Source organism: Ambystoma mexicanum, chromosome 5q, assembly GCF_040938575.1.
Source record: "Ambystoma mexicanum isolate Mex_15411 chromosome 5q, UKY_AmexF1_1, whole genome shotgun sequence".
Taxonomy (NCBI): Eukaryota; Metazoa; Chordata; class Amphibia; order Caudata; family Ambystomatidae; genus Ambystoma; species Ambystoma mexicanum.
Genome location: NC_090933.1, coordinates 255,634,357 through 255,661,131, shown reverse-complemented (window position 1 = coordinate 255,661,131; position 26,775 = coordinate 255,634,357).

Here is a 26,775-nt window from a genome sequence, read left to right as displayed (position 1 = left end):
AACGCCCTCGCGCAAGGAAAAGCCATCAAAATCCCCAATTCATCGCAAATGTCTGCGCTAACCCTGGACCAGTTCACAGGGCTGCCAAACAGCAAACGCCAAGCAGGGAACGTGTATTTCAGGGGTGCGCGGGAAGTTTCACACGCGAATTCAGCAGGGTACGTGTATTTCAGGGGTGCGCGGGAAGTTTCACACGCAAATTCAGCAGGGTATGTGTATTTCAGGGGTGCACGGGAAGTTTCACACGCGATTCCATCAGGGTACGTGTGTTTCAGGGGTGCGCGGGAAGTTCCACACACAAATGTCCTGTGTACGTGTATTTCGGGGTGCGCGGGAAGTTTCACACGTGAATTCAGCAGGGTACGTGTATTTCAGGGGTGCACGCGAAGTTTCACACGCGATTCCATCAGGGTACGTGTATTTCAGGGGTGCGCAGGAAGAGCCACACGCGATTGTCCTGGGTACGTGTATTCCTGGGGTGTGCGGGACGTTTCACACGTAAATTCAGCAGGGTACGTGTATTTCAGGGGTGCGCGGGAAGTTCCACACGCGATTGTCCTGGATACGTGTATTCCTGCGGTGTTCGGGAAGTTTCACACCTAAATTCAACAGGGTACGTGTATTTCAGGGGTGCGCGGGAAGTTTCACACGCGAATTCAGCAGGGTACGTGTATTTCAGGGGTGCGCGGGAAGTTCCACATGCGATTCCATCAGGGTACGTGTATTTCAGGGGTGCGCGGGAAGTTCCACACGCTAATGTCCTGTGTACGTGTATTTTGGGGTGCGCGGGAAGTTTCACACACAAATTCAGCAGGGTACGTGTATTTCAGGGGTGCGTGGGAAGTTCCACACGCAATTCCATCAGGGTACGTGTATTTCAGCGGTGCGCAGGAAGTTCCACATGCGATTGTCCTGGGTACGTGTACTCCTGGGGTGTGCGGGAAGTTTCACACGCGAATTCAGCAGGGTATGTGTATTTCAGGGGTGCGTGGGAAGTTTTACACGCAAATTCAGCAGGGTACGTGTATTTCAGGGGTGCGCGGGAAGTTCCACACGCGAATGTCCTGTGTACGTGTATTTCGGGGTGCGCGGGAAGTTTCACACGCAAATTCAGCAGGGTACGTGTATTTCAGGGGTGCGCGGGAAGTTCCACACGCGAATGTCCTGGGTACGTGTATTCCTGGAGTGTGCGGGAAGTTTCACAAGCGAATTCAGCAGGGTACGTGTATTTCAGGAGTGCGCGGGAAGTTCCACACGCGAATGTCCTGTGTACGTGTATTTTGGGGTGCGCGGGAAGTCTCACACGCAAATTCAGCAGGGTCCGTGTATTTCAGGGGTGCGCGGGAAGTTCCACAAGCGAATGTCCTGGGTACGTGTATTCCTGGGGTGTGCGGGAAGTTTCACAAGCGAATTCAGCAGGGTACGTGTATTTCAGGGGTGCGTGGGAAGTTCCACACGCGAATGTCCTGGGTAGGTGTACTCCTGGGGTGTGCGGGAAGTTTCACAAGCAAATTCAGCAGGGTACGTGTATTTCAGGGGTGCGTGGGAAGTTCCACATGCGAATGTCCTGGGTACGTGTATTTCGGGGTACGTGGGAAGTCTCACACGTGATTTCAGCAGGGTACGTGTATTTCAGGGGTTCCGTGGAGTACTACACGTGAATTGGCCGTGTGGGTCCTCCCAGGTGTTCGCTCTACAACCTCCACGGCCCCTGCAGGCAGCCCACACCACGGGGGACTACCCTGCACCCCTGCTCATGTCCCGCAGGCAGCCCATCCACCATGGGCATGCCCCCCAGCCAAGCCACATGTCACCTTGCACTACTGATAAACAACGCATGTCTCCCAGCACACCCACCCTCCAGCATCCAGGGGCACCCTCCACCAGGCCCACACTCATGTCTCCCAGCACCCCCACCCCCCAGCATCCAGGGGCACCCTCCACCAGGCCCACACTCATGTCTCCCAGCACCCCCACCCCCACCAGTCAGGGGCACCCTCCACCATGCCCCCACACATGTCTCCCAGCACCCCCACCCCCAGCAGTGCAGGGCACCCTCCACCAGGCCCCCACACATGTCTCCCAGCACCCCCACCCCCCAGAATCCAGGGCCACCCTCCACCAGGCCCCCACTCATGTCCAACTCATGTCCCTTGCACCCCTACCCTCCAGCAGTCATGGGCACCCTCCACCATGCCCCCACACATGTCTCCCTGCACCCCTACCCCCCACCAGTGCAGGGTACCCTCCACCAGGCCCCCACTCCTGTCTCCCTGCACCCCCACCCCCCACCAGTCAGGGGCACCCTCCACCAGGCCCCCACACATGTCTCCCAGCACCCCCACCCCCCAGCAGTGCAGGGCACCCTCCACCAGGCCCCCACACATGTCCCCCAGCACCCCCACCCCCCAGCAGTGCAGGGCACCCTCCACCAGGCCCCCACTCATGTCCAACTCATGTCCCCCTGCACCCCCACCCCCCAGCACTGTGGGGCACCTGCCAGCAGGCCCCCATTCATGTCCCACTCATGTCCCCCAGCACCCCCACCCCGCAGCAGTGCAGGGCACCCTCCACCAGGCCCCCACACATGTCTCCAAGCACCCCCACCCCCCAGCAGTGCAGGGCACCCTCCACCAGGCCCCCACTCCTGTCTCCCTGCACCCCCACCCCCCACCAGTCAGGGGCACCCTCCACCAGGCCCCCACACATGTCTCCCAGCACCCCTACCCCCCAGCAGTGCAGGGCACCCTCCACCAGGCCCCCACTCCTGTCTCCCTGCACCTCCAGCCCCCACCAGTCAGGGGCACCCTCCACCAGGCCCCCACACATGTCTCCCAGCACCCCCACCTCCCAGCAGTGCAGGGCACCCTCCACCAGGCCCCCACACATGTCTCCCAGCACCCCCACCCCCCAGCAGTGCAGGGCACCCTCCACCAGGCCGCCACTCATGTCCAACTCATGTCCCCCTGCACCCCCACCCCCCAGCACTGTGGGGCACCTGCCAGCAGGCCCCCACTCATGTCCCACTCATGTCTCCCTGCGGCCCCACCCCCCAGAAGTGCAGGGCACCCTCCACCAGGCCCCCACACATGTCTCCCAGCACCCCCACCCCCCAGCATCCAGGGGCACCCTCCACCAGGCCCACACTCATGTCTCCCAGCACCCCCACCCCCCAGCATCCAGGGGCACCCTCCACCAGGCCCACACTCATGTCTCCCAGCACCCCCACCCCCCAGCAGTCAGGGCCACCTGCCAGCAGGCCCCCACACATGTCCCCCAGCCAACATGTCAACACAATCTAGATCCCTGGGCCTAATGGGCAGCCTCCAAATGCCAAACACCCACCCGAGTATTGCATCCACCCACTTAGAAATGGCAATTACATGATACAACCACAATGGCAAGTTTGTAAATGAACACATGTCCCTCACATACACACAATGGGTGTCAGTGAATGTCAAAACCCATATCATGATATGCATGAAACCAATGAGATGATACTACACATTGAAGTTTGAAGAAAAAATGTGTATTAAAAGCAACATAAATTGAGTCAAAAATAAACAAACGAAAATGGGAATTAAAAAAAAGAAAGCAGCGTGCCCGTAAAATAATGTAAAACCACAAATCATAATCCAAAGGAAAGGTGTCCAAAGTCACAGTTCACAAAAGTAAATCCAATGGAAAATTAAAATCATGGCTCCCACCTCGTTGCTGCTGCTGCTGTGCCTCTGCCCGTGCCCTGGCTCCTGCTGCCTGCACATCCTCCACCGGCTGGGGTGCAGTCATTGATGTGGCCACCCCTGCTGGACGTCCGACTCCCGACTGTGGCAGGGATGCCTCCTCCACCAGCTTGGCCGCACCATCAGAGGCAGCTCCACAGGGCACCCAGGTGACTAATGGGTGGGGAGATGGCACGGAGGACGACTGGCGCATAGGGGGTTCAGTTGAGGAGGGGGTCTGAGCAAGCCCCATCAAACGGAGGAATCTGGCCTGGGTGACCTGTCCCAGTAGGCCGACGCGGTCAACGAGCCATTCAAGATGACGTGCAGTCTCCTCATGAAAAGACTGCAGGTCACCTCGCATGGCCCGTTGACACAACTCCACACCAGTCAAGACAGGCTCAACCAGGACCCGGATAGCCACGTCTGCAGGCAGAGGAAGGCCAGTTGTTGTGAGCTCATCCCCTGCCTGAAAACGGGTCTGGAAGTAGGAATCCCTGCTGGTGCAAGATGATGCAGTGACGGGATCAGGGACAGGATTGTACACAGGCACCTCTGCGGCGGCCTGTGCTGCCTCCTGTCCCTGGTCCTGCACTGCACCACTAGCACCAGTGGAATCCCCACCTCCAGACCCTGTCTCTGTTGCTTGCACGGCCTCCTCCTCCACCAAACCCCCCACCAACCTGGATGACTCCGTGCCATCTTCCCCCGTTGGGCCCTCTGGGGTCTCAGCTGCCCCTTATGCTGCCGAGGAGTCCAACTCCGACCTCCGCCTCTTGGACCTCCCCCCGGCAGCTGCGGCCTGGGACGCGGCACCGGACTCCTCACTCCCCGACGAGATCATAACCTGGGAGGGGAGCCGGGCCTTGCGTCTCCGGCTGGCGGTGCGATCCCCGCCGCTGTGCTCCACAGCACCTTCTCCACCCTCTTCATCAGTTGACGCTGCAGACAGGGAGAAATAAAACACAGGCATCAGGGCACTGTACAATGGACACATAGACACATGACAGTTGTACATGAGTGGCATTGGCAAACCTCAGACATGGCATCACAATCGCCAACGTACATGTCATTTCAACTTGCACACATGAGCCATACCACAGCCATATCGCAACTGCCAGTGCCATCCATACACATACAACAGCATGAGCAGGCAAAGGTGAGCCAGACATCACATGCAACACAGGGAGTACACTACACATGCACACACACCACCACACTTGCATGCATGTGTACACCTCTGCCAACTGTGGCAGTGTTCAGATGGGCATCCATGTCACATCTGCCAATCAGGCTTCCACATCCCGCTGTCACATGCATTACTGTTGCACCCTTGTCAAATACACACACATGCACATGTACACAGTGCTGATACATGCAGATGAAAACAACATCCATGTGTGACATCACGAACATGCCTTCTTACATACACATTCATCCAAACATGTGTGCCCACACAACTCCATTTGGCATGCAAGCCTACACACACAAGCACCATCCATGTCTCACACATGACAGACCTCGCATGTGTTAGCCTCACGGCCCTGTACACCCCCACCCATCCTCGGCCCCACACAAACACATGTGCAACCTGCACACTACTGGCACATCACCACACGCACAGCTTACAATCATGATGCATGTACACTTACCGCTCGACTCCAGACGGGTCTGCCTCTCAAGGACCTGGACGTGGAGCGCTGGGGATATGCGTTCCAGGACCCTCATCTGATCGTCCGACAAGTGGCCCTGGCGCCCCTTAGCATCCGCTGCCTTCAAGAGGCGCCGGGCCTTGTTGAGGGTCCTGGACCTGAAGTCCTCCCAGCGCTTCTTGACATGTTGGAAGTCGCGGACTGCCACCCCCTCCGCATTGATGGCAGTCACGATGTCCGTCCAGATCCGAGTCCGTCCTTCCTTGTCGGTGCACAAACTTCCGAAGAGGGCATCATACTGCCCCAGGACTTGCTCCACCAGGACACCAACTTCCCTGGCACTGAAGCTGGTGCCCCTCTGCCTCTCTGGCCGGGGGTTGTCAGTGGTGCCAGATGTTGCAGTGCCCGACATGACAACCCCAGAGGCAGAAGTGGGTGGGCAACTGGGTCCTGGGGCTGGGCTGTGGAGCGATGGAATCCCAGTCGGGAGTCTTCGGTTCCAGCAGGGGTGGTCACAGCAAAGCACCCCTGGCTGATGTGCAGGCAGCAAATGGCAGGGCACGTGGGCAGCAGGCAATCAGGCAGCAGCAGGTGGCAGGTGGGAGCGTGCTCGGGGCTCTGGGGGGCAGTAATTCGGCCTTCTGGGCAGGAGCGTGGTCTTCCGTGTGCTTACGCGTGGCCAGCTTGATACGGAGTGATTTGGCACGTGAAAATCCAGCATGTCTGTGTGTAATTCGAGGAAAGGGCCTTAGCTCGTAAGCGCGTCAGCACACGTACGCGAATTCACTGGCCCAAAGGCCAACAGCGCGTATGCGCGTCTGTGACGTGCATGCGTGGGCGTTTCCCTGTACACGGGTGCATGTTACACGTCCAATGACTGCACATCAGAGTGTCAGCACGTGTAATTGGAGGATGGGGCCTTAGCGCGTACATTCGGAAGTGACACTGGACGTTTGGGCATGTTTAAAAGGTACGTGTAGAACGCCATTTCCTTGTACGTGCTTTTCGTGGAGAACGAGTGGGTGAAATCTGTACTTCTTGTCGGTTCACACGCGATTTACTTCACAGCGTTCCAAGTTCGTACTCCCTGTTACCTCTGACAGCTTTTTCTCTTCTTGTCTTTTTCCTGGGCCTGTTTCCTCAAACAGCGTTCACTTCTCCTGTTGTCCTGTCTCCTCAGACAGCGTACAATTCTTCTTTTGGCGGGGGTGTTGCCAACGCGCACACGCGCGTATTTTACACGCGATTTTTCCTGGTAGACGGTGAATTGCGCACGTATTTGTCATCTGTGCTTGCCTCGTGTGTTGCCTACCCCTTCAGAGGTCAGTCTAGGCTGCGTGTGACACGCATACGTTCATTTTTGTGTTTCTGGGTGCCACAGCGTAGTGCAGGTTTTTTTTTTTTCCACGCACCTGGTCTAGGAGGGGTTGCGTGCACATTATCTCCCTTTTTCAAGGTGCCTGTGCATTGCGTGACCCGTCATCTTCCCCCAGGGGTCACATACAGCCTTGCTAGAGCACTAGGGTACGAATTCCATCTAGTACCCTTTCTCTTTGACCCCCAATTGCCCAGGACAATAGTTTACTGCAACTCCCATACGTACAACTACATCAGTGCCATGGTTGGGAGGCGAGCACGCAGTAAGGGTGGCAAAGGTGGGCGAGCCACAAGAGGTGGCCGTGGTGGATACGGTAGGGGACGTGGCCAGGACTTGCAGGGTGCCCCTAGCCCCCCATGTGTGGGTGACCAGTCAGGGACACCCATTCCCCCCCCGGTTGAGGGTAACGTGGCTGACACCATCCCTGCTCAGCCCTTGTTGGACCAGCCCATTGTGGCACCAGACCTGGCACTGGGTGACTCCATGGCTGATTTCCAGGTCAGCAGGTCTAGGCCACATGTGGCGGTGCACGTTGGTGTCACCAGCCCACGTGGATCAGGGGCAGCTATGTCATCTGCTGCCCTGAGTAGGCAGGGTGGGGAGGCTGCAGGGGCAGCTGCGGCTCCATCCACCCCAGCTCTGAGTGTCCGAGCCAGGACAGTGTTGGTCCTAGTCCATCCTGCTGACATTCCCCCTGACTACATCACACTTCAGCTAATGCCTGCACCAAGTCCCATGGTGAGTGTTCATTCCCACACTCCTAGTCCACATTCCACCGGGGCTCCTGCCCCTAGTGTCCAGAGCGGCGTAGGACACTCAGTATCACCACCACCCTCCAAACGGAAGAGGAAGATTGCTCGTCCAGTACAGGCTGATGCCCCAGACACGGCTACACAGTCCGGCCCACCAAGGAAGCCCAGCTTCAATCAGGTCGAACTTGATGCACTTGTGGAGTATATGTCCGCACGTGACAGCGAAATGGTGATTACTGCAGGATGCAAGACCACACCTGCACAACGTCAGGCACACTGGCAGACCATTGCGGAACTCATAAGTGCCCTTGGATTCTTGAGGCGCACAGCTAATGATTGCTACAAGCGCTGGAATGACCTTAAGCGCAGGACAAAGAAAAAGCTGGCCTCAAGTCATGCCGCAACTCTAGTGACTGGAGGTGGGTCTCCGGCAGAGGACATAGAACTCACTCCACATGAGTATGTTGCTGGGACCTACGTCACGGAGGAACAGATCCAAGGCGTGGGAGACCTGCCAGATTACGAGGCATTGTCCGGTGAGTGCGCATGCGCGTGTGTGTCATCCATGTGCATGGTGTGTGTGTGAGTGCTTATGATTGAGTGCCAGGTGAGGGGGTGTGTGCCTGAGTGGTTTGGGTCACCCATGTGCTTCATCCAATACATTCTGCGCACCAGGATCTGGGTGTTGAAGTATCCCTTATAGCAACAGTAGACCTTCAGCCCAACCTCACTCCAGTTGCCCTTGAATTGTCATCTTGCCACAACATAGTTGCATGTCATTCTGTGTTCATTCAGGCTGATTGTCTGCCTTCCACCACTTTCACTAGGCATTTCTCAGTCCTATTGTCACATGTGTGGCATGGCTAGGGTACATGCCATCTGTGTGATGGCATGTGTCATGTATGTGTATTGGACATGCCAATCACAGGCCAATGTGTGATGGCACTGCTAGGCAGCATGCAACAAATTTGTTGGTCTTCCATCTTGGTGTCATCAATGTGTTCCATTTGCATCCCCTTCATACGCAGTGACAGTGCATGCATGGGAGGGTTATAGTCATGTGGTACATGTGTCAATGAAGTACTGTTTCTGTTGCTTCTCAGCCCTAATTGTGTTCCATGTTGCTAATGCCTGTTCCCATTTCTTTTCTTTCATGTCTTTGCAGGGGATGATGCACTTGATACTGCTGGGGTTGTGGAGATGGTTCAGACCCAGGAGGGGTCTCAGGCCCGACCGGGCACCAGTGAGGGACATGGTGTGGTGGTGGGTGAGAACCCACACTTGCTGCAGGCTGTCATCTCAAGGGGTGTCTCTGGGTGCACCTCCCCCAAGCTCTATTCAGGTGTCGATTCGGATGATGAGACCTATGTGCCATCACAGGTAAGTGTTTCTGGGAGGGATTCTGCACTGTCCAACCCACCTGCACCAGGGGTAGAACCCTCCATGAGGATGTCAGTGTTGGTAGGTCCGCCTTTGGTGGTTACGGATGCAGGGTCACACTCCGCTACATCTGATCCTGTTCCTGGGCCAGCAGATCAGAGGGGGAATGCAGTCCTGCAGCCTCAGGCAGTGCCGGCACAGCAAGGCGCAGTTCGCCTTGCCCCAGACAGGTGTTGTGACCGCCGACACGGTGGCCGTACACCACCTGGCAATACCGCATTGGAGCAATCCATATACGGTATGGCAAACCAACAGGCAGCATCAACTGAGATGATGGCTCAGGCCATGGATAGGGTGGCCACTTCCATTGTCCCCCAAGAAAGGCTAATTGAAGAACTACAGCAGGCAACAGACTCCATTAGCCAGTCACACAGGGAGGACATGTTGGCGTCCAACAGGGACAGGCCGGCGGCACTGGAGACTCTGCGGGAAGCCATTTCCATTGAGTCCCAGGGCCACAGGGAAGCCCTGAGGGTGGAGCTCCGTCAGCTCAGGGCAACTCTGGTTGAGCTTGAGACTTCAGCTAACACGAGGTCAGAACAGCAGCTGGAGCGACTCACACGTATGCTCTCAGCTGAGATGCAGGCAACTAGGGCGGAGGTCCGAGCATCCCGTGAGTTGTTGCATGGGGACCTACGCACAATTATCCTCCAGAACCAGACCTTCCACACCCGCATGCTTGCTGCCATGGAGGACCAGACTAGGGCTTTGCGTGGGCTGCCTCCCATAGTGCCACCACCTCCTGATGCAGCTGCAGAGGGTGAGGAGAGCGACAGCAGCGATTCTCCCACAATAGGGTAGCCGTGCAGGCCATGACCCATGGAGGTGTTTTTTTTTCAGAAGATCCACACAGGTGGGTTTTGGTGTGCACCCTGTCCACGGACCTCCTGGGTGGCCTCCCCAAACCCCACCCCGGGCCCATTAATGGCCATGTATGATTTTTTTTTATTTTTTATTTTTTATTTTTGATTTTCTGGACAGTGTGTTGCCTTGTGTGGCTCCCGTGGGCATACGCTGTATTGTGGCTGGGCACATGCAGGCTTGTCCTGAATTTGGGTAGATGCTTGGGTTTGTGTGACACACACCCCTCCTGCTTCCCGTTTCCATGGGCTTGCAAAGGGTGTGCCCAAGTGACATTGACTTACACAGTGACATTGGACTCCCATTTGATGTGTGGGCAGTCTGTAGTCAATACTGTGTATACATCCCTAGTGCATATTGTTGTTGTATTGTACACTGCCTGGTGTATTGATATGTGGCTCTGCATCCATCTCATCCTCCTAATTTGCAGGTCCATTTCTCATGTCTTCACAAGGCGGTCTACTTTGGGACAGGAGTCCATGTTGTAAGCAGTGCACCTACACTCTTGCGTGGCGCTAACACTGTATACTTGGAAGTGTTCGAAATGCTGCCATTATCAGGTAGTGAGACTACCAATGCTTTAAGTCCGTACTGTCATGTTTATGGTAGGTTGGAGGTTGTGTAGGTGATTGGTATTCTTGGTAAGTATTTGGTAATGTGTGTTGTTGGTCCTGCATTACTGTGAGCATTTCATGTGTGGCCAGTTTCCATTAGGGACACTAGTTGGTGACACTTGAGGCATGTTGTGGGGATTAATTTGTTTGCTCTCACATTGCATGACATGCCACGGTGTGTTGTGTGGCCGTGCCGGGGAGGGGTTGGGTGACATGCCACTGTTCTCATGTTGTATTTTGCAAGTGGGTATTCATTTTTGCTGCATGGAAGTATGTCTTTTTGATGACACTGCATTGGTGGTGTTTGTGTAGGTAGGGATGCACACATTGTAACACTTCCAGATGAACAATCTCAGGCTGCTATGGTTCTGACAGTTGACTGTCCCTTTGTTCATCATAATTGTCAGATTGAGTCATCATTGATTGTCAGATGGTATGTGCCAGGGCTGTGTGCACTCCACAGGGGTGTGCTTTCTATGTGAAGTAATTAGCCACCAGCTGCATACGGGCTGCCTCACCCCGTGCCCTTTCCCCTCCCATGCGCAGCTGGCGTGCATATGGTTGGGGATGTGGGGGCACCACCATGTCTACAGCCAGGCCCCGGCGTGTTGCAACATTGTGCAGGACACATGCTGCCACTATGATCCTGCACACTACTGGGGGAGCGTATAACAGCTGCCCGCAGAACGGTCAAGGGAGCGAAAGCGTGACTTGAGCACTCCGAATGTGCGCTCCACTATGCCCCGTGTTGCAATATGGGCTGTGTTGTAACTTACCTCGGGAGGCGTGATGGGGTTCCGAATTGGCGTCATCATGTGTGTGCTCAGAGGGTAGGCACTGTCCCCTGGGGAGGTGGTGATGGGGATCATTAGTGGGGTATTGGCATTACTCTGTATCTGTCATGCATGTGTGTGCTGTGGCATCTCTACTCACCAAGCAGCCATGCATCGCCATGCCGCCCAGCTTCCATGTCCCGGTTTAGGGTTGACATCCTGTAAATGAAGCTGTCGTGGGTGGACCCTGGATAGTTGGCATATACTGAGGTGATGATTCCCTTGGCATCACATACTACTTGGACGTTGATGGAATGCCAGTGCTTGCGGTTTCTATAGATGTGCTCAGATGCCCGGGGGGGACGTGGATCCACATGGGTGCAATCAATGGCACCTAGCACTTTGGGGAATTGTGCCACCCTGTAGAAATCCTGGCTGACAGCCTGCCTTTCTGCAGGTGTTCTGGGCAGGTATATGTGCCTGCGGACTGATGGGCATGCAGTGATGATGGCCAAAACCTGGTGTAGGCACCGTGACTGCGTGGCCTGTGACACCCCCCACACTATGGCACTTGCCTGCTGAAATGATCCGGTAGCCAAGAAGTGCAGTACATTGAGGACCTTCTCCAGGGGGCTGAGTGCTTGGGAGCACAGGGTGGGTGATGTGAGGTCATCCTCCCACTCACTGACCAGGTCGAGTATTATGTGTGATGTAAACCTGTACCTCAAATACACCTGGTCATCAGGCATACCAAATAGGCTGATTCTGGGTGTGAAGATTCTAGCCCTGACTATCCTTCTCCTCCTCCTGCGGTATCCCACGGCCACTGCTGCTAGGAACGGTATATTCATCCTGGCGTCTGAGCTTGTTTGTTGTTTGCGCACTCTTTTATGCTGCGCGGGACGTGCGCCTGCTTCATGCTGGCGTACGTGTTTCAGGATTGGTCCTTTTATTTTTTGGCGCGTTGTAGGCGACCGTGTAAATTTTCCTGCCCACCCCAGGAATACACGTAACATGCTCTCCCAGGCCCAGTCGTGAGTAAATAATCCCGCCCACCCCTGGAATACACGTACCCCACTCTCACAGGCCCAGTCGCATGTGGAACTTCACGCGCACACACCGAAATACACGTACCCTGCAAATTTGCGTGTGAAACTTCCCACGCACCCTGAAATACACCTGCCCTGCTGGTATCGCGTGTGGAAGTTCACGCGGACCCATGATACACGTACCCTGATGGAATTGCGTGTGAGACTACCCGCGCACCCCTGGAATACATGTATCCAGGCAAATCGCACGGCTGGGGGGTGGGGGTGCTGGGAGACATGAGTGGGGGCCTGCTGGCAGGTGCCCCACAGTGCTGGCGGGTGGGGGTTCAGGGGGACATGAGTTGGACATGAGTGGGGCCTGGTGGAAGGTGCCCTGCACTGCTGGGGAGTGGGGGTGATGGGAGACATGTGTGGGGGCCTGGTGGAGGGTGCCCTGCACTGCTGGGGGGTGGGGGTGCTGGGAGACATATGTGGGGGCCTGGTGGAGGGTGCCCTGCATTGCTGGGGGGTGGGGGTGCAGGGAGACAGGAGTTGGACATGAGTGGGGCCTGGTGGAGGGTGCCCTGTACTGCTGGGGGGTGGGGGTGCAGGGGGACGTGAGTTGGACATGAGTGGGGCAGGGTGGAGGGTGCCCTGCGCTGCTGGGGGGTGGGGGTGCAGGGAGACATGAGTGGGACATGAGGGGGGCTTGCTGGCAGGTGCCCCACAGTGCTAGGGGGTGGGGGTGCAGGGGGACATGAGATGGACATGAGTGGGGGCCTGGTGGAGGGTGCCCTGCACTGCTGGGGGGTGGGGGTGCTGGGAGACATGTGTGGGGGCCTGGTGGAGGGTGCCCTGCACTACTGGGGGGTGGGGGTGCCGGGAGACAGGAGTGGGAGCCTGGTGGAGGGTGCCCTGCACTGCTGGGGGGTGGGGGTGCACAGGGACATGAGTTGGACATGAGTGGGGCCTGGTGGAAGGTGCCCTGCACTGCTGGGGGGTGGGGGTGCAGTGAGACAGGAGTGGAGGCCTGCTGGCAGGTGCCCCTGACTGGTGGGGTGTGGGGGTGCAGGGAGACAGGAGTGGGGGCCTGGTGGAGGGTGCCCTGCACTGCTGGTGGGTAGGGGTGCCGGGAGAGAGGAGTGGGGGCCTGGTGGAGGGTACCCTGCACTGCTGGGGGTGGGGGTGCAGGGGGACACGAGTTGGACATGAGTGGGGCCTGGTGGAGGGTGCCCTGCACTGCTGGCGGTGGGGGTGCAAGGAGACATGAGTTGGACATGAGTGGGGCCTGGTGGAGGGTGCCCTGCACTGCTGGGGGGTGGGGGTGCAGGGGGACATGAGTTGGACATGAGTGGGGCCTGGTGGAGGGTGCCCTGCACTGCTGGGGGGTGGGGGTGCAGGGAGACAGGAGTGGGGGCCTGCTGGCAGGTGCCGCTGACTGGTGGGGAGTGGGGGTGCAGGGGGACATGAGTTGGACAGGAGTGGGGGCATGGTGGAAGGTGCCCTGCACTGCTGGGGGTTGGGGGTGCAGGGAGACAGAAGTTGGACATGAGTGAGGGCCTGCTGGCAGGTGCCCCTGACTGGTGGGGGGTGGGGGTGCAGGGGGACATGAGTTGGAGGGCAGTAGTGCAAGGTGAAATGTGGGTTTGCTGCGGGCCATGGCCATGTTGGATGGGCTGCCTGCGGACATGTGCAGGGTGCAGGGTAGTCCCCTGTGGTGTGGGCTGCCTGCAGGGGCTGTGGAGGGTGTAGAGGGAACAGCTGGGAGGACCCACACGGCCAATTCACGTGTGGGACTCCCCGGCACCCCCGAAATACACATAGGCTGCTGGATTCACGTGTGGAATTTGCCGCGCACCCGGAGTACACGTACTCTGCTGAAATTGCGTGTGGAACTTCAAGGGCACACCGAAATACACGTACCCTGCTAATTTGGGTGGGAAACTTCACGCGCACCCCGGAATACAGGTGCCCAGGCCAATCGCGTGTGGAACTTCCCCCGAACCCTGTAATACACGCACACGTTATTTTTCACACAGCGGGTGTCCGTGTTTGTTGGTACTCCTTTGCACCTCATTTGTCCTAGAGGGCCACTGTATGGACCATTCATCATAGCTGTATTTGGGTGCTTTTTGTTAGCGCACATTTTGGCGCACATTTATTTCAGGCGCAGGGACGCTACCGCCTGCTTTCTTGTGGCGTACTTGTTGGACCCTGTGCGCGTCTTTCACCGTGCGCTGGTTTGCCCTATTCGATTCCATGAATACGAATTGTAGGCGAGCGTGTGGGCGTTCCGCGCACTTGCCTCCTGTACTTATCCCGTGATGCCCATATTTTCATGTGTTGTTCCCCATTCCGGGTGTTACGCCCCGTGTTCCGCCTACTTTTGTGATGTGCGCCGTGCTATGTGCGATTTCGCAGTGGCAGTGGCGCACGCCGTTGGATGACCTGCGCCGCGCACTTTTTCAGCGCACATCCAACTTTTTTCTCGAGCACGGACTTCCATGAATCGATGTGCGCTGGTTTCCCTGCGATTTTCGCAGTTGCACTGCGAATTTCGCACTTTTACTGCAAATCGCACGTTTTGGCACCTCTGCGCCGGAATTTTCGGCACACATTAATTCCATGAATCGGCCTGTTAGTGTTCTTTAGGACACTTAAATTTTTTTTTACGAACATTTCAGGACACCGCGTGTGTTCTTAGAAAAGTTTGAACTTGCTAGCGAACAGTACGAACAGGTATAGTGTTCTTCAGGACACCTCCATTTTCGTTTATTTACGAACATTCAGAACACTTGCACTGTCCGCAGACACCTACATTGTTTTAAAAAAAAAAAAAAGAAACTATTTACAACACAATATAAAAATTAAACTTTATTTAACATATATTAATAATTTATGACAGAGAAGGTGAGGCAGAAACAGAAACAAAAACAGGAGAATTAGGGGTTTCAACATGATTGTTATTAGGTGAAGAAGGGATGGAAGTCTCAGCAAAACGTTTTGGGTTATGGATAGGGTTTGGGGATAATTGTCTGGGATATGGTGAGGAGGGCCAAGTACATGTGGGGCAATGGTACAAGGTTTTTGGTTTAAAATGATCTTCTACAAAAGTTTTCAATTTATTAAAATTAGTCAACAATAAATCCATTTTTTATTCTATACTGTGAAAAGTGTTATCCATAACGGTTTTTCTGAAGTATTTTCTATTTTGGTATGCTCTGTACAAAAAAATATATATATATGTTAAATGTATACAAAATAATAATAATTAAATGGTTTATATCATAAAGTGTTTATCATTAGTTTCACTATCTTGTGACATTTCTTCATGTGGGAAATGCTCCTCTAGCCATTCCAGAGTGCTAGACATTTCTGTGAGAAAAAAAAAGATAATATATATTTTTATCTAATACAGAAAGTTTATAAATATATGAATAAAATTAAGTACACTTACTATTTCAGGTAAGATATGTCCTATGTACTCAGTGGGTCTGCTCTTGTTCTCAGTTCTGTCGTGTTCTTGTGGTATATTCCATTTTAGAACATAGTGCATTAAAATGAATGGTTAGTGTGTTGTATATATGGGTTACATTTCTTATGTATTAGTACATATAATGTGTTTGTGTGCTCCTTTTTGAATTTGTTAAATGTTCCTATGGTATGATATAACAATCAAACAATACCCCCCAGAGTTTTTAGGTAGTGGTACTGTTCTTCAAACATGTCCGCGAACATTAAATGAGTTCGCAGACATCAAGTACAGTAGAAAAGATTCAGTCAGTTCCATATGACATGTATATAAAGTTAAAGTCATTATTGTTAAGTTTCACTACTAAAAACCTATGAAATTCAGTGAAAAAACTTTGTTAAATGGACGTTATGGTTAAGTTGCACTACTAAAAACCTAAGAAATTCAGTGAAAAAACTTTGTTAAAGGGACGTTATGGTTAAGTTGCGCTGCTAAAAACCTATGAAATTCAGTGAAAAAACTTTGTTAAAGGGACGTTATGGTTAAGTTGCGCTGCTAAAAACCTTTCAAATTCAGTGAAAAACTTTGTTAAAGGGACGTTATGGTTAAGTTGCGCTGCTAAAAACCTTTCAAATTCAGTGAAAAAACTTTGTTAAAGGGTCGTTATGATTCCAAGTAAAACCGAAAAACCCTTGAAATTCGCCAGTTATGGTAAGTTAAGCAACCATAACTCACGCCACCACCGTGCACTGCTAAGCCTAACACCCAGGACATTAAAAATGACATCACAAATGTCATTGATGGGGTGTCCCAAAACTTTTTTTTTCCCATAGACTGAATGGGACATTTTTTTTGCTCGTGCTTACAGCCCAAACCGCTGGACGGATTTTCACCAAATTTGGACCAGGAACAGCGGCTTGGTCCCGAAAGCGTGCTTTTGCAAATTTGGTGAAAACCCGTCCAGTAGTTTTTTTTTAAATGACCAAAAAGTAGGTCAGAATAAATTAGTGATATCTGTGTTCGCTTCACGGACACACTTCCCTGTTTTCTCTGCAGACAGGACGGTGATTGGGCAAGCAGCTTGCATGATGTCTGCCGACATCGGTCGTGCTTTTCTATTGGCTGCCGTGAAGCGTGCAGTGCGTCTATTTTCAGAGACGCCCGCCATCTGTGTTTATCGGAGCGGGATCTGCTGCCTGCACAGTGTAAATGTGGGCTGCGTCGGCCACGAAAAGGCGGTGAGGCACAAGCCCTCGTGTCTCTCTCTTGTTCCCTCCACCCCCCGCTCATAGACTGTGTCTCCCATGTTCCCCCCCTCGCTGATTCTCCGTGTGTTCCTCCCACCCCCCGCTCATGCTCCGTTTCTCTTTCCCATCCCCCCGCTAAGTCCTGTGTCTCCCTCCTTCCCCCCACCCCCCACTCATGCCCCGTGTCTCCCTACTGTTCCCCCCACCCCCCGCTCATGCCCCGTGTGTCTCTCCCCTTCCCCCTCACCCCCTGCTCATGCCCTGTGTCTCTCTCCCCTTCACCCCACCCCCCACTCATGCCTCGTGTGTCTCCCTCCTTTCCCCCAACCCCCCGCTCATGCCCCATGTGTCTCTCCCCTTCCCCCCACCCCACGCTCATGCCCCGTGTGTCTCGCCCCTTCCCCCCACCCCCCGCTCGCTCATGCCCCGTGTGTCCCTCCCCTTCCCCCACCCCCGCTCATACCCCGTGTCTCCCTACTGTTCCCCTCACCCCCTGCTCATGCCCCGTGTCTCTCTCCCCTTCCCCCCCTGCCCCCCGCTCATGCCCTGTGTGTCTCTCCCCTTCCCCCCCACCTCCCCGCTCATGCCCTGTGTGTCTCTCCCCTTCCCCCACCCTATTCTCATACCCTGTGTCTCCCTACTGTTCCCCCCACCCCCTGCTCATGCCCCGTGTGTCTCCCTCCTTCCCCCCACCCCCCACTCATGCCCCATGTCTCCCTACTGTTCCCCCACCCCCCGCTCATGCCCCGTGTGTCTCTCCCCTTCCCCCTCACCCCCTGCTCATGCCCTGTGTCTCTCTCCCCTTCACCCCACCCCCCACTCATGCCTCATGTGTCTCCCTCCTTTCCCCCCACCCCCCGCTCATGCCCCGTGTGTCTCTCCCCTTCCCCCCACCCCACGCTCATGCCCCGTGTGTCTCGCCCCTTCCCCCCACCCCCCGCTCGCTCATGCCCCGTATGTCCCTCCCCTTCCCCCCACCCCCGCTCATACCCCGTGTCTCCCTATACTGTTCCCCTCACCCCCCGCTCATGCCCTGTCTGTCTCTCCCCTTCCCCCACCCTCTTCTCATACCCTGTGTCTCCCTACTGTTCCCCCCACCCCCTGCTCATGCCCCGTGTGTCTCTCCCCTTCCCCCACCCCCTGCTCATGCCCCGTGTGTCTCTCCCCTTCCCCCATCCCCCTCTCATGCCCTGTGTCTCTCTCCCCTTCCCCCCCACCCCTGCTCATGCCCCATGTGTCTCTCCCCTTCCCCCCACCCCCTGCTCATGCCCCGTGTCTCCCTCCTTTCCCCCCACCCCCGCTCATGCCCCGTGTGTCTCTCCCCTTCCCCTCACCCCCCGCTCATGCCCGTGTCTCCCCTGTTCCCCCCACCCCCGCTAATGCTCCGTGTCTCTCTCCCCTTTCCCCCCACCCCCGCTCATGCCCCGTGTGTCCCTCCCCTTCCACCCCACCCCCGCTCATGCCCCGTGTGTCTCTCCCGTTACCCCCCACCTCCCCCTCATACCCCGTGTCTCCCTATTGTTCCCCCCACCCTCCGCTCATGCTCCGTGTGTCTCTCCCGTTCCCCCCACGCCCCGCTCATGCCCTGTGTGTCTCTCCCGTTCCCCCCACCCCCCGCTCATGCCCCGTGTGTCTCACCCCTTCCCCCACACCACCGCTCATGCCCCGTGTCTCTCTCCCCTTACCCCCACCCCCCGCTCATGCCCCGTGTGTCTCTCCCCTTCCCTCCCACCCCCAGCTCATGCCCTGTGTGTCTCTCCCGTTCCCCCCACGCCCCGCTCATGCCCTGTGTGTCTCTCCCGTTCCCCCCACCCCCCGCTCATGCCCCGTGTGTCTCACCCCTTCCCCCACACCCCCGCTCATGCCCTGTATGTCTCTCCCCGACCCCCCATGCCCCCGCTCACACCCCGTGTCTCCCTACTGTTCCCCCCACCCCCGCTCATGTCCCGTGTCTCTCTCCCCTTCCCCCCACCCCTCGCTCATGCCCTGTGTGTCTCTCCCCTTCCCCCACACCCCCGCTCATGCCCCGTGTCTCTCTCCCCTTACCCCCACCCCACGCTCATGCCCCGTGTGTCTCTCCCCTTCCCTCCCACCCCCTGCTCATGCCCTGTGTGTCTCTCTTCGACCCCCCACGCCCCGCTCACACCCCATGTCTCCCTACTGTTCCCCCCACCCCCGCTCATGTCCCGTGTCTCTCTCCCCTTCCACCCACCTCCCGCTCATGCCCTGTGTGTCTCTCCCCGACCCCCCATGCCCCCCTCACACCCCGTGTCTCCCTATTGTTCCCCCCACCCCCGCTCATGTCCCGTGTCTCTCTCCCCTTCCCCCACCCCTCGCTCATGCCCTGTGTGTCTCTCCCCTTCCCCCACACCCCCGCTCATGCCCCGTGTCTCTCTCCCCTTACCCCCACCCCCTGCTCATGCCCTGTGTGTCTCTCCCCTTCCCTCCCACCCCCCGCTCATGCCCTGTGTGTCTCTCCCCGACCCCCCACGCCCCGCTCACACCCCATGTCTCCCTACTGTTCCCCCCACCCCCGCTCATGTCCCGTGTCTCTCTCCCCTTCCACCCACCTCCCGCTCATGCCCTGTGTGTCTCTCCCCTTCCCCCCACCCCTGCTCATGCCCCGTGTGTCTCTCCCCTTCCCCCCACCCCCTGCTCATGCCCCGTGTCTCCCTACTGTTCCCCCAACCCCCTGCTCATGCCCTGTGTCTCTCTCCCCTTCCCCTCCACACCCAGCTCATGCCCCGTGTGTCTCTCCCCTTCCCCCTACCCCCCGCTCATGCCCTGTGTGTCTCTCCCCTTCCCCCCACCCCCCGCTCATGCCCTGTGGCTCTATCCCCTCCCCCCACCCCCTGCTCATGCCCTGTGTCTCTCTCCCCTTCCCCCCAGTCCCCCCGCTCATGCCCCGTGTGTCTCTCCCCTTCCCTCCACCCCCTGCTCATGCCCTGTGTCTCCCTCCTTTCCTCCCACCCCCCGCTATTTGCCCCGTGTGTCTCTCCCCTGCCCCCCCCACTCCCCCGCTCATGCCCCGTGTGTCTCTCCCCTTCCCCCCACCCCCGCTCATGCCCCGTGTGTCTCTCCCCTAACCCCCCACCCACCGCTCATGCCCCGTGTCTCCCCACTGTTCCCCCCACACCCCACTCATGCCCCGTGTGTCTCTCCCCTTCCCCCAGCCCCCGCTCATGTCCCGTCTTTCCCTACTGTTCCCCCACCCCCCGCTCATGCCCCGTGTCTCTCTCCACTTCCCCCCCAACCCCCGCTCATGCCCCATGTCTCATTTGTATTACCCCCCACCCCCAGCTCATGCCCCATGTCTCCCTTGTGTAACCCCTCACCCCCCGCTCATGCCCCGTGTATCCCTTGTGTTACCCCCCACCCCCCGCTCATGCATCGTGTCTCCCTTGTGTTACCCCCGCTCATGCCCCGTGTCTCCCTTGTGTTACACCCCCACCCCCGCTCATGCCCCGTGTCTCCCTTGTCCTTCCCCCAACACCCGCTCATGCCCCGTGTGTCTCCCCCCTTCCCCCCACCCCCCGCTCATGCCCCATGTGTCTCTCCCCGACCCCCCACCCCCCGCTCACACCCCGTGTCTCCCTACTGTTCCCCCACCCCTGCTCATGCCCCGTGTCTCTCTCCCCTTTCCCCCCACCCCCCGCTCATGCCCCGTGTGTCTCTCACCTTCCCCCCCCACCCCGGCTCATGCCCCGTGTGTCTCTCCCCTTCCCCCCACCCCTGCTCATGCCCGGTGTGTCTCTCCCCTTCTCCCCCACCCCCGCTCATGCCCCGTTTGTCTCTCCTCTCCCCCCCACCCCCTGCTCATGCCACGTGTCTCCCTACTGTTCCCCCAACCCCCTGCTCATGCCCCGTGTCTTTCTCCCCTTCCCCACCCCCCTCTCATGCCCTGTGTGTCTCTCCTCTTCCCCCCACCACCCCGCTCATGCCCCGTGTGTCTATCCCCTTCGCCCGACCCCCCGCTCATGCCCTGTGTGTCTATCCCCTTCACCCCACCCCCTGCTCATGCCCTGCATCTCTCTCCCCTTCCCCTCCACACCCAGCTCATGCCCCGTGTGTCTTTTCCCTTCCCCCCACCCCCTGCTCATGCCCTGTGTGTCTCTCCCCTTCCCCCCACCCCCCGCTCATGCCCTGTGGCTCTATCCCCTCCCCCCACCCCCTGCTCATGCCCTGTGTCTCTCTCCCCTTCCCCCCAGTCCCCCCGCTCATGCCCCGTGTGTCTCTCCCCTTCCCTCCACCCCCTGCTCATGCCCTGTGTCTCCCTCCTTTCCTCCCACCCCCCGCTATTTGCCCCGTGTGTCTCTCCCCTGCCCCCCCACTCCCCCGCTCATGCCCCGTGTGTCTCTCCCCTTCCCCCCACCCCCACTCATGCCCCGTGTGTCTCTCCCCTAACCCCCCACCCACCGCTCATGCCCCGTGTCTCCCCACTGTTCCCCCCACACCCCACTCATGCCCCGTGTGTCTCTCCCCTTCCCCCAGCCCCCGCTCATGTCCCGTGTTTCCCTACTGTTCCCCCACCCCCCGCTCATGCCCCGTGTCTCTCTCCACTTCCCCCCCAACCCCCGCTCATGCCCCATGTCTCACTTGTATTACCCCCCACCCCCAGCTCATGCCCCATGTCTCCCTTGTGTAACCCCTCACCCCCCGCTCATGCCCCGTGTATCCCTTGTGTTACCCCCCACCCCCCGCTCATGCATCGTGTCTCCCTCGTGTTACCCCCGCTCATGCCCCGTGTCTCCCTTGTGTTACACCCCCACCCCCGCTCATGCCCCGTGTCTCCCTTGTCCTTCCCCCCACACCCGCTCATGCCCCGTGTGTCTCCCCCCTTCCCCCCACCCCCCGCTCATGCCCCATGTGTCTCTCCCCGACCCCCCACCCCCCGCTCACACCCCGTGTCTCCCTACTGTTCCCCCACCCCCTGCTCATGCCCCGTGTCTCTCTCCCCTTCCCCCCCACCCCCCGCTCATGCCCCGTGTGTCTCTCACCTTCCCCCCCCACCCCGGCTCATGCCCCGTGTGTCTCTCCCCTTCCCCCCACCCCTGCTCATGCCCGGTGTGTCTCTCCCCTTCTCCCCCACCCCCGCTCATGCCCCGTGTGTCTCTCCTCTCCCCCCCACCCCCTGCTCATGCCACGTGTCTCCCTACTGTTCCCCCAACCCCCTGCTCATGCCCCGTGTCTTTCTCCCCTTCCCCACCCCCCTCTCATGCCCTGTGTGTCTCTCCTCTTCCCCCCACCACCCCGCTCATGCCCCGTGTGTCTATCCCCTTCGCCCGACCCCCCGCTCATGCCCTGTGTGTCTATCCCCTTCCCCCCACCCCCTGCTCATGCCCTGCATCTCTCTCCCCTTCCCCCCCACCCCCCGCTCATGCCCCCTGTGTCTCTCCCCTTCCCTCCACCCCCCGCCATGCCCCGTGTCTCCCTACTGTTCCCCCCACCCTCCGCTCATGCCCCGTGTGTCTCTCCCCTTCCCCCCACACCCCGCTCATGCCCTGTGTGTCTCTCCCGTTCCCCCCACCCCCCGCTCATGCCCCGTGTGTCTCACCCCTTCCCCCCACCCCCCGCTCATGCTCTGTGTGTCTCTCCCCGACCCCCCATGCCCCCGCTCACACCCCGTGTCTCCCTACTGTTTCCCCACCCCCGCTCATGCCCCGTGTGTCTCTCTCCCTTTCCCCCCACCCCCCGCTCATCGCTCATGCCCTGTGTGTCTCTCCCCTTCCCCCACACCCCCGCTCATGCCCCGTGTCTCTCTCTCCTTACCCCCACCCCCTGCTCATGCCCCGTGTGTCTCTCCCCTTCCCTCCCACCCCCCGCTCATGCCCTGTGTGTCGCTCCCCGACCCCCCACGCCCCCGCTCACACCCCATGTCTCCCTACTGTTCCCCCCACCCCCGCTCATGTCCCGTGTCTCTCTCCCCTTCCCCCACCCCCCGCTCATGCCCTGTGTGTCTCTCCCCTTCCCTCACCCCTGCTCATGCCCCGTGTGTCTCTCCCCTTCCCCCCCACCCCCTGCTCATGCCCCGTATCTCCCTACTGTTCCCCCAACCCCCTACTCATGCCCCGTGTCTCTCTCCCCTTCCCCTCCACCCCCAGCTCATGCCCCGTGTGTCTCTCCCCTTCCCCCCACCCCCCGCTCATGCCCTGTGTGTCTATCCCCTTCCCCCCACCCCCCGCTCATGCCCTGTGGGTCTATCCCCTCCCCCCACCCCCTGCTCATGCCCTGTGTCTCTCTCCCCTTCCCCCCAGCCTCCCGCTCATGCCACGTGTGTCTCTCCCCTTCCCTCCACCCCCCGCTCATGCCCCGTGTCTCCCTCCTTTCCTCCCACCCCCCGCTCACGCCCCGTGTGTCTCTCCCCTGCCCCCCCACCCCCCGCTCATGCCCCGTGTGTCTCTCCCCTTCCCCCAACCCCCGCTCATGCCCCATGTGTCTCTCCCCTAACCCCCCACCCACCGCTCATGCCCCTTGTCTCCCCACTGTTCCCACCACACCCCACTCATGCCCCGTGTGTCTCTCCCCTTCCCCCAGCCCCCGCTCATGTCCCGTGTTTCCCTACTGTTCCCCCACCCCCCGCTCATGCCCCGTGTCTCTCTCCACTCCCCCCCACCCCCCGCTCATGCCCCATGTCTCACTTGTATTACCCCCACCCCCAGCTCATGCCCCATGTCTCCCTTGTGTAACCCCTCACCCCCCGCTCATGCCCTGTGTCTCCCTTGTGTTACCCCCCACCCCCGCTCATGCATCGTGTCTCCCTCATGTTACCCCCGCTCATGCCCCGTGTCTCCCTTGTATTACCCCCCACCCCAAGCTCATGCCCCATGTCTCCCTTGTGTAACCCCTCACCCCCCGCTCAAGCCCCGTGTCTCCCTTGTGTTACCCCCACCCCCGCTCATGCATCGTGTCTCCCTCGTGTTACCCCCGCTCATGCCCCGTGTCTCCCTTGTGTTACCCCCCCACCCCCCACTCATGCCCCGTGTGTCTCTCCCCTTCCCCCCACCCCCTGCTCATAACCCGTGTGTCTCTCCCCTTGCCCCCACCCCCCGCTCATGCCCCGTGTGTCTCACCCCTTCCCCCCACCCCTCGCTCATGCCCCATGTGTCTCTCCCTGACCCCCCACCCCCCGCTCACACCCGTGTCTCCCTACTGTTCCCCCACACCCTGCTCATGCCCCGTGTCTCTCTCCCCTTCCCCCCCACCCCCGCTCATGCCCCGTGTGTCTCTCCCCTTCCCCCCCACCCCCGCTCATGCCTCGTGTGTCTCTCCCCTTCCCCCCACCCATGCTCATGCCCCGTGTGTCTCTCCCCTTCTCCCCCACCCCCGCTCATGCCCCATGTGTTTCTCCTCTTCCCCCCACCCCCTGCTCATGCCCCGTGTCTTTCTCCCCTTCCCCCCCACCCCCCGCTTATGCCCTGTGTGTCTCTCCCCTTCCCCTCACCACTCCGCTCATGCCCCGTGTGTCTATCCCCTTTGCCCCACCCCCCGCTCATGCCCCGTGTGTCTCTCCCCTTCCCCCCACCCCCGCTCATGCCCCATGTGTCTCTCCCCTAACCCCCCACCCACCGCTCATGCCCCGTGTCTCCCCACTGTTCCCACCACACCCCACTCATGCCCCGTGTGTCTCTCCCCTTCCCCCAGCCCCCGCTCATGTCCCGTGTTTCCCTACTGTTCCCCCACCCCCCGCTCATGCCCCGTGTCTCTCTCCACTTCCCCCCCCGCTCATGCCCCATGTCTCACTTGTATTACCCCCCACCCCCAGCTCATGCCCCATGTCTCCCTTGTGTAACCCCTCACCCCCCGCTCATGCCCCGTGTCTCCCTTGTGTTACCCCCCACCCCCGCTCATGCATCGTGTCTCCCTCGTGTTACCCCCGCTCATGCCCCGTGTCTCCCTTGTATTACCCCCCACCCCAAGCTCATGCCCCATGTCTCCCTTGTGTAACCCCTCACCCCCCGCTCATGCCCCGTGTCTCCCTTGTGTTACCCCCCACCCCCGCTCATGCATCGTGTCTCCCTCGTGTTACCCCCGCTCATGCCCCGTGTCTCCCTTGTGTTACCCCCCACCCCCCGCTCATGCCCCGTGTGTCTCTCCCCTTCCCCCCACCCCCTGCTCATAACCCATGTGTCTCTCCCCTTGCCCCCACCCCCCGCTCATGCCCCGTGTGTCTCACCCCTTCCCCCCACCCCCCGCTCATGCCCCATGTGTCTCTCCCTGACCCCCCACACCCCCGCTCACACCCGTGTCTCCCTACTGTTCCCCCCTGCTCATGCCCCGTGTCTCTCTCCCCTTCCCCCCACCCCCCGCTCATGCCCCGTGTGTCTCTCCCCTTCCCCCCCGCCCCCGCTCATGCCTCGTGTGTCTCTCCCCTTCCCCCCACCCATGCTCATGCCCTGTGTGTCTCTCCCCTTCTCCCCCACCCCCGCTCATGCCCCGTGTGTCTCTCCTCTTCCCCCCCACCCCCTGCTCATGCCCCGTGTCTTTCTCCCCTTCCCCCCCACCCCCCGCGTATGCCCTGTGTGTCTCTCCCCTTCCCCCCACCACTCCGCTCATGCCCCGTGTGTCTATCCCCTTCGCCCCACCCCCCGCTCATGCCCTGTGTGTCTATCCCCTTCCCCCCCACCCCCCGCTCATGCCCTGTGTCTCTCTCCCCTTCCCCCCACCCCCCCGCTCATGCCCCATGTGTCTCTCCCCTTCCCTCCACCCCCCGCCATGCCCCGTGTCTCCCTCCTTTCTTCCCACCCCCCGCTCATGCCCCGTGTGTCTCTCCCCTGCCCCCCCACCCCCTGCTCATGCCCCGTGTGTCTCTCCCCTTCCCCCCACCCCCGGCTCATGCCCCGTGTGTCTCTCCCCTAATCCCCCACCCACCGCTCATGCCCCGTGTCTCCCCACTGTTCCCCCCACACCCCGCTCATGCCCCGTGTGTCTCTCCCCTTCCCCCCAGCTGCCGCTCATGTCCCGTGTCCCCTACTGTTCGCCCCACCCCCCGCTCATGCCCCGTGTCTCTCTCCACTTCCCCCCCACCCCCCGCTCATGCCCTTTGTCTCCCTTGTGTTACCCCCCACCCCCAGCTCATGCCTTGTGTCACCCTTGTGTTACCCCCAACCCCCCGCTCATGCCCCGTGTCTCCCTTGTGTTACCCCCCGACCCCCTGCTCATGCCCCATGTCTCCCTCATGTTACCCCCACCCCCCGCTCATGCCCCGTGTCTCCCTTGTGTTACCCCCCCACCCCCTGCTCATGCCCCCTGTCTCCCTTGTCCTACCCCCCATTCATGCCCTGTGTGTCTCTCCACTTCCCCCCACCCCCCGCTCATGCCCGTGTGTCTCTCCCCTTCCCCCCACCCCCCGCTCATGCCCCATGTGTCTCACCCCTTCCCCCCACCCCCCGCTCATGCCCCGTGTGTCTCTCCCCTTCCCCCCACCCCCGCTCATGCCCCGTGTCTCTCTCCCCTTCCCCCCACGCCCCGCTCATGCCCCGTGTGTCTCTCCTCCCCCCAACCCCGCTCATGCCTCGTGTGTATCTCCCCTTCCCCCCACCCCCGCTCATGCCCCGTGTGTCTCTCCCCTTCCCCCCCACCCCCCGCTCATGCCCCGTGTGTCTCTCCCCTTCCCCCACCCCCCGCTCATGCCACGTGTGTCTATCCCCTTCCCCCCACCCCCCGCTCATGCCCTGTATGTCTCTCCCCTTCCCCCCACCCCCGCTCATGCCCCGAGTGTCTCTCCCCTAACCCCCCACCCCCCGCTCATGCCCCGTGTCTCCCCACTGTTCCCCCCACCCCCCGCTCATGCCCCGTGTCTCTTTCCCCTTCCCCCCACCCCCCACTCATGCCCCGTG